This window comes from Poecilia formosa, unplaced genomic scaffold (genome assembly GCF_000485575.1).
Source record: "Poecilia formosa unplaced genomic scaffold, Poecilia_formosa-5.1.2 Scaffold183, whole genome shotgun sequence".
Lineage (NCBI taxonomy): Eukaryota > Metazoa > Chordata > Actinopteri > Cyprinodontiformes > Poeciliidae > Poecilia > Poecilia formosa.
In genome coordinates, this window is record NW_006800122.1 from 322,759 (window position 1) to 329,832 (window position 7,074).

Below are 7,074 nucleotides of genomic sequence, written 5' to 3' on the forward strand. Positions count from 1 at the left end.
TGTGTTGAAATTATCAAAGGCATATTGTATCGCCCTGTGAAATGGCCCACCTTTCAGTTTTCATCCTTTTCATTCTGTAAGCATGTGTGTTTCAACGCCTGAACTTTTTTTTTTAAATTTTTTTTATGAAACAACGTGTGAGTCCTCCTTTCCTGCAGTGGTTGCAGCCCTTCAGCATTTTGCTCTGCAACCACGCATACACATAATAGGACCTGGGGCTCCACCGTGTGGTCAAAATGTAAACGGCAGTTATTTCAAGGTGAGAAGGGAATGGATTCATGCTGGTGTTACATGCTAAATTGGAGGACTGGATCTCGATTCTGACTTTAGAAAGCATTACAACTGCAAGTACATTTTTTAAACATACATTTTCAAATAAGTTGCAATTCAACTTAGGTACAAAATAAGCAAAAATTCTATGTGTTGACTTTCATACAGACGAACCTTTGACAGAATGAGTGTTCGGTATTATTTTGGCTGTATGTTTTATGGATAAAACAAGGTATGATTCATTGCATAACTTTGACTCAGACATACACAAACTTGTAAGCGCACAAAATCTCTCTCTCTCTCTCTATCACTCACACAGTAAGAGAGACAGGATCACAAAGACAAGCTTATTTTTTCTGTCGTGGTATGTGAGTGATGTTTCCCAATAACAAGATTGGGGAGGATTTGCAAATCACCGGCGGCACTGAAAAAAGCCAACACTTTGGTCTGCTTTATCGCACAGGACTCCGCCACAAGTCTTCATCCCCTATCACGGTTATGAAGCTAAAAATTGTCTATGAGAAGTTAATTATAAAAGTGATAGGGCTTGCAGTCCTGCGGCACTGTGTATAAAATGCCTCTGTTGGTGTAATAAATGATAAACAGTTGGCCTTTCACGTCAGCAGTTTGCAACATCTTCTCCTGTATTATTCGGTCACAGGTGCATAACCAAAAAAAAAAAAAAAAAAAAAAAAAAGCATTTATGCTTTCCACAATCTTTTACAAAACAGCTAATCATTAAAACAGCATCTACAACTTAGTCTACTTTGCTCCTCAGAAAAATAAAAAAAAAAAAAAAAAAAAGACAACAACAGAAGACATTTCAGTATCTTTATACAACAATATATAGCCACTATAATCTGTCATTTGATTATTTTACAGTTGAAAAAAAAAACTTTTCAGATTGTATCCTAATTGTCTTACAAGACAAGACAGTCCAGTTACAGTATTACAAAATACTTTTGTACAGACTAGAACAGTAGTTCCTATGTTGACACATTGTGAGCCATGTTTTCATGAAGGAAAACAGGCCCGGGGCTCAGTTCTGTGATGCAAAGTGCAGGCGCCATGTCAGATTTGTAAGCAGTTGGATGAGTTAATGCTGGAACGACTAACTGGAATGAGGATCCTGGAAAAAATTGGCTTCCGTTTTGTGGAGAGCTGCCGGTGAATCACGGCAGAGGATTGTTTCACGTTTCATTATTTAGATTAGCAGAAAGCACAGGCCTATGATTAATGAATCATTTCTGAGGTCCCCCTTTTATCTTTCCACCTGTCACAGCACTGAAGTGTTTTTATATGTCAGTTTCAGGCCTGCGGGCAGCATCTATCGCAACTGATAACATTCCAGGTAAGAGATCCAGCAAATGCGCAACCAGAAGTTCACTAAACAACATGAGCGCCAGAGCTTTGTCCCTTGTGTGTGTGGGGGGTGGGAGGTTATTTGTAGGAGGTCCGGGCCTCTCTCAGTGACCTGTCATATGGCATGGAGGCGAAGAAGGAGTTCCGCAGCTGGCAGTTGATGAAGAACACAATCAGCAGGACCAGCAGGAAAAGCAGTAGGCACATGACGATGTAGGTGATCAGGTCGGGTTTGTGCAGCTCGCCCTCCCGGAGGCCCCCTCCGCCGCCTCCCCTCCCCGTGGTGGGTCTCAGTAGGGCGGCCACGCTCACCGAGCCGCCGTTGGAGGCGTTTAGGGAGGAAGGTGCGTGCGTCGTGGACTGGGCCATGAGCACCAGGTCGAAGTCCGGGGAGTCGGTGGAGTTCAGGAGGATCTGTCTCAACATGACGCCCTGTGGGTTCACCGAAGGTCGGCTGCAGGAGAACAAACAAACAAACAAACAAACAAACAAACAAATTATACAACTGACTGACAGCTCAAAAAAAAGAAAAAAAAGAAAGAAAGAAAGAAGAACCAGCTTCAGAGTAGAAATGTTTTTTTTCTCTTTTTTTTTCCAAATATCCCGTCAAAAACAATTGTATTCAGCAATATAATGATGCTATTAGCGAAATAAACCATAAAGTAGTCAAGTAGGTTCTAACAGGAGATAGTGGCCTTATAACACTGATTATTCCCCAGAAAGAATAATAATAATAATAATAATAATAATAATAATAATAATAATAATAATAATAATAATAATAATTTACTTTGGTGTGAGCTGCGAAGAGTTCCGCAGGTGATCTGAAGAAGTCAAAATCTCGGATCCGCATTCCTCAGCGTCCCCGACTCTGATCCAGCGCCGCCAAGGACGAGTTGGCCCCTCCGTCGCTCCGTCGACAGCTTCTTATCGGCGTCCACGCGTGCTGAGTGGGTCCTGGTGGCAGCTGTAACGCCGTCCCCCGTCACATTAAGAGGATGCAACCAAATCCACGTGTGGAGACGGTACCAGACCAAAACATTGTCTCACTAGCAATCGTCCCGTTTCACAGCCCACACTATTTCTACGAGAACAATATCCAGATGAATTGGGGATTTGAAGTTGAGCGACGAGCGCCGCCGGTGCGCACACATGTAGCCAGGCTTGCGCGTCGCGGACCGCCTGCATGCGCGCACAGGACTCGGCGTGCGATCTCCGCAGCCCGCCCTTCTGGTTGCCCTTTTTATCCAGTAAAGAATCGATGCGTGTTGATTTGATACTATTCCGATGGCCTGCCCTTACGAGTTCATCGATTCAGTGTCACTAAAACGAGGTGAAAGGCGAGGATTAATGGATAGCGAAACACACCAGCGCGCCAGGTCATGAACAGCTTTCCATCCTCTCCCTGGGCTGCATGTTAGTGACACAGAGAGGGGGAGAGAGAAGGAGTAGAGAGAGAGAGGGAAAGAGAGAGAGAGAGAATTGCAGATCAGGAGGCACGCACATCCCCGGACACCACGTCTCTATCTATTCCATCTGTTTTCCTTGTCTATCTTTTTTTCGGTTCATAAAGGTTCGTTTTCAGAGGGGTGACAGGAAGTCCATTCCCAACTCCGGTCCATTTCTGGGCCGGCATGGGGAATGTCTCACACTGGGGTGATGAGAGAGCAGTGGAAAGGTGTGAGATCGGAGGGCGCATGTATTACCTCAAAATGGATGGTTAACCTTCAGAAATGGACCTACCGTCGTTTGTGGTGCGTTTCTTCAGAGCATAAATAACCTTCAAAGTGCTTGAGATTGTAAGAAAAACACAACAAACTACAAGACAATAAATTAATGCTAATATGAAGCAAAGCAGAATCAAACGTGAGTCAAACAAAAACACACACAAGAGATGAATCTCCAGGCGTGTACAAAAATGTGTAAAAGGGAGTTTTCCTGATTTCTCAGAGAAATATTGTTCCACAGCACAAAGACCCCACTGACCAAGCACAGACTACTTTTTCAGTCTACACTGAGGAACAATCAAAAGATCTTGATCGGAAGACTTTATAGGTCTAATGAGAGTGCATGGTGTTACCAGGTTGCTGATGTAACTCTGAGCCAAGTGATGGATTGTTTTGTGGAGGAGGAAGAGGAGGAGTATGTACTGAATTCTGAATGTGACTGGTAGACAGAGAAGGGACATGAGACCTGTAATCATGTGAGCATGGATGGAGTGTTGATAAGCTGTTCTGCAGATGACTTTCAGAGCATCTGCAAGCAGGAAGCTGACTCATTATTTAAACAGGAATAGACAGAGTTGCAGCAATGTTGGAGTAATGAAATAAAAGCAAGAATTACTGTTTCCATAAGGCAGGAGGGTACTTATTTTATCACTTAGAGCTTAGAGGAAAATAGCTACAATAAACAACAGATCTAAATTGTCCTGTGTTTTACATTATACACAGGACTCTAATGGATCAGACAAAATTATTGAGAAGGTTCTTTGGCGCAAAAAACAAACAAACTAGAACATCTGTTTGTAATTTCGGTGGAGGAAATTAAGAGCCGTCTTGTTAATAATAACTGAAAAGCGTTGCTGTTAAGTTGTGACCTTTGTATAATGAATTAAATATTTGAAGGAGGTGACCCAAGGGAAATGAACACAAAGAGAAAGGTCCAAGCATCGACACCTGCAGGACACCACGGGTGAAGAATACCAGGGAAGAGTCCAACTCAACAGTTGTCACATAAAACCTTCGATTTGATTTCAACATTATTGTTACCCAGGGGCCAATCTAATGCTTTGTGCAAACTGATATTTATGAATATTATCCGAATCAGGCTGAACGCAAAGAATGAACCAACACAGTAAAATCTAAACATACGTAGATAAGCAGTTAAGGAAGAGGGATTGAAATGAAGACATGGCTGATAGAAACAGAAATAATTAATAACTATGGTTAAGCACCAATAAACAAGAAACGTGATAAAAAAAAAATGCAAACAATGGAGAAGCTCAATAACCTAACAGAAACCTGACTGATCTGACTTTAGGATATCATTCAGAATCCTGAGGATTAATAGTCTTTGTCTTTCACAAAGACTATTTCACTTTGTTCTTTTGAGACAATAAAGGACTATTTTATTCGATTTTAATTCAAGAGATACTTTAACTCTTTTTCCTCTCAGATTTTAGGTAAAATGTGAATCTTAGATGTAAGTAATTTATTAGCAACTGTGGATTCAGATGAGGACTCTCATAAACGGATTTAACTGAAACTATTTTAAAGTAATCCAGGTTCAACACCGGTGCTAAAAGACTAATTTATTCATGACCAGCAGACTTGGCCCAAAGACGGTGCAGGATTGTACAAGGACCCTTGGGGTCATAACAATACCAAGGGCCAACGTATTTCACAGTCCCTCATTAAAACAGAAATATTATCAAAGCAAAACGACTTAGCAGAGAATGGTGCAGAGCTGTGGTTGGAAAGATTAGGGAGAATGAAGAATATTCTAATCTTTAATCATTTAATCAATGAAAAAGTTCTCCCCGGAAACTTGTTACTTCAATGATCAAACTTTTGCTAAGTTAAGTTTTGACCCAAATCCTAACTGATGTACTTGAACCCACTGATTTGTTTGCTTTCTCTGTGAAATTCATTTGATATCATCTGATACTTAAGTGAAGGTGCTAAAGATGGAGTGTGCATACAGGGCACTGCCCTGTTTCATATTCATCTGCATCTGCTCTCTTTCAACTGAATTCAACCGGTAAGCTTAGAACACAAGCACAGAGGGGCAAATACACAAACAAACGTACATAAAACACGTCTCAATCAGCAAGGAACATTAATGACATATTGACACAAGCAAAAATGATTTCCAAAAAAAAAAAAAAAAAGAATCAAAAAAATAATGCGTGCTACTTTGCAAGGTCCTGCTGTCCTGCGCCTGCTTTACAGCACACCCAGCAAGAGGATTACAACAATCCAGTGTTTCTGAGAATGTGTGTCGCCTGGGAAATCTGAAAACAGCCCGAAGCGTTGTTGAAACCTTAGCTATTGTGATTTATAAGGAGATTACAGTTTAATGCGGCATCTCTTTATTATTCTTTAATATTCTTCATTGCGGTTTTTCTCATTTTCTTTGACTCGCTTTATTTTAAGAGGATTACTTTTGTTTGAAACAGTATGCTCTCAGTTCCCAATTTTTCCAAAGAAGATTAGGATTTCACATTAAGCCAAGCAAATTGCACATGTTTTTGCCACATAGTGCAAAAGGAGGATTTTTTTTATTTTTGCATAAGGAGAAGTAGACTTATTTCCCACAAATATTTCCTAAAACGATAAATGTTTATTGAGTTATTAAATCATATTTAGCAAATTTTTAGACAAGAGTGGGCTCCGAAGAGCAGACATAGACAAAATATTCTTTGTGGAAATTGTTGTCCAGACTAAAGGAGAGTGTGAGTTTTAATTTCCACTGCATTAATCATATTATATCACATTATATCTATTTTCTTGAAGCCTTTTTTAAAATTACTTTACAGAGAGCTCATGGCAGAACAAGAAGGAGGCTTAGGTGGACCAGGTTTAATTAGCAGAAGCATTCATCGGGCGGGATAATATCGACCTCCACTAAACCAAGGTCAAGTTTGCTGTATGGTGAATTCCTTCCACCTCACTCACCATTACTGAAGCTGTCTGGAGAGATCTCTGCCTTATAGATATGGAAATAAATTGGCAAAACATCACATGTGCCCACTGAGATGCCTCGAGATGACACAAGAGGCGATGTTGACAAAGACTGCTTCACCCTGTGCAAGGATTTCATCCAAACCTAAGGAAGAGATTGGGCAAAAAATTTCTATTGTATGTACGAATGTTTACCATTGTTATAATTCATTTTTCAATTTGGTGGAAAAAAAACAACTCTTCAGTGTTTTTTTTTTCTTTTTTTCTTTTTTTTACTGAACATTGTCCTGAAATAATAAAAAAAAAAGGTGAGCTGCAAGCTTCCACCACTGACTGCCACAACATTAATTCTCTAAACACTTTGACAATATGATGGCAGAACATTTCCTTATACCACTAAACTGAAATAACCCTTTTGCAGACATTTGGTGTCCTATCAAACACAATGTAATGTTGGTTTCAACAGATAAAGCAGAGCATCTCAGAATGGTTGAACTGCTTGATTGGATGCTGAACTCGCCTTTCTACACGACCCCATTTAACAGATATACGTGCATCAATAAAATTCAAGTCAACTCAGCTCAATTTCACACAATTAAATTCAGTTATCATAGAGGTTCTTTTGTCTGTAAAGCTAAAAGGATTTGCATATTGATATTGATAAACTGAATGGGATTTTGTACTGCATAAAGCAAGCCAGTGATTCTTGAGAATAGGGACAAAACAGGTCCTATGGATAAAGCATGAAATTTGAATAAAA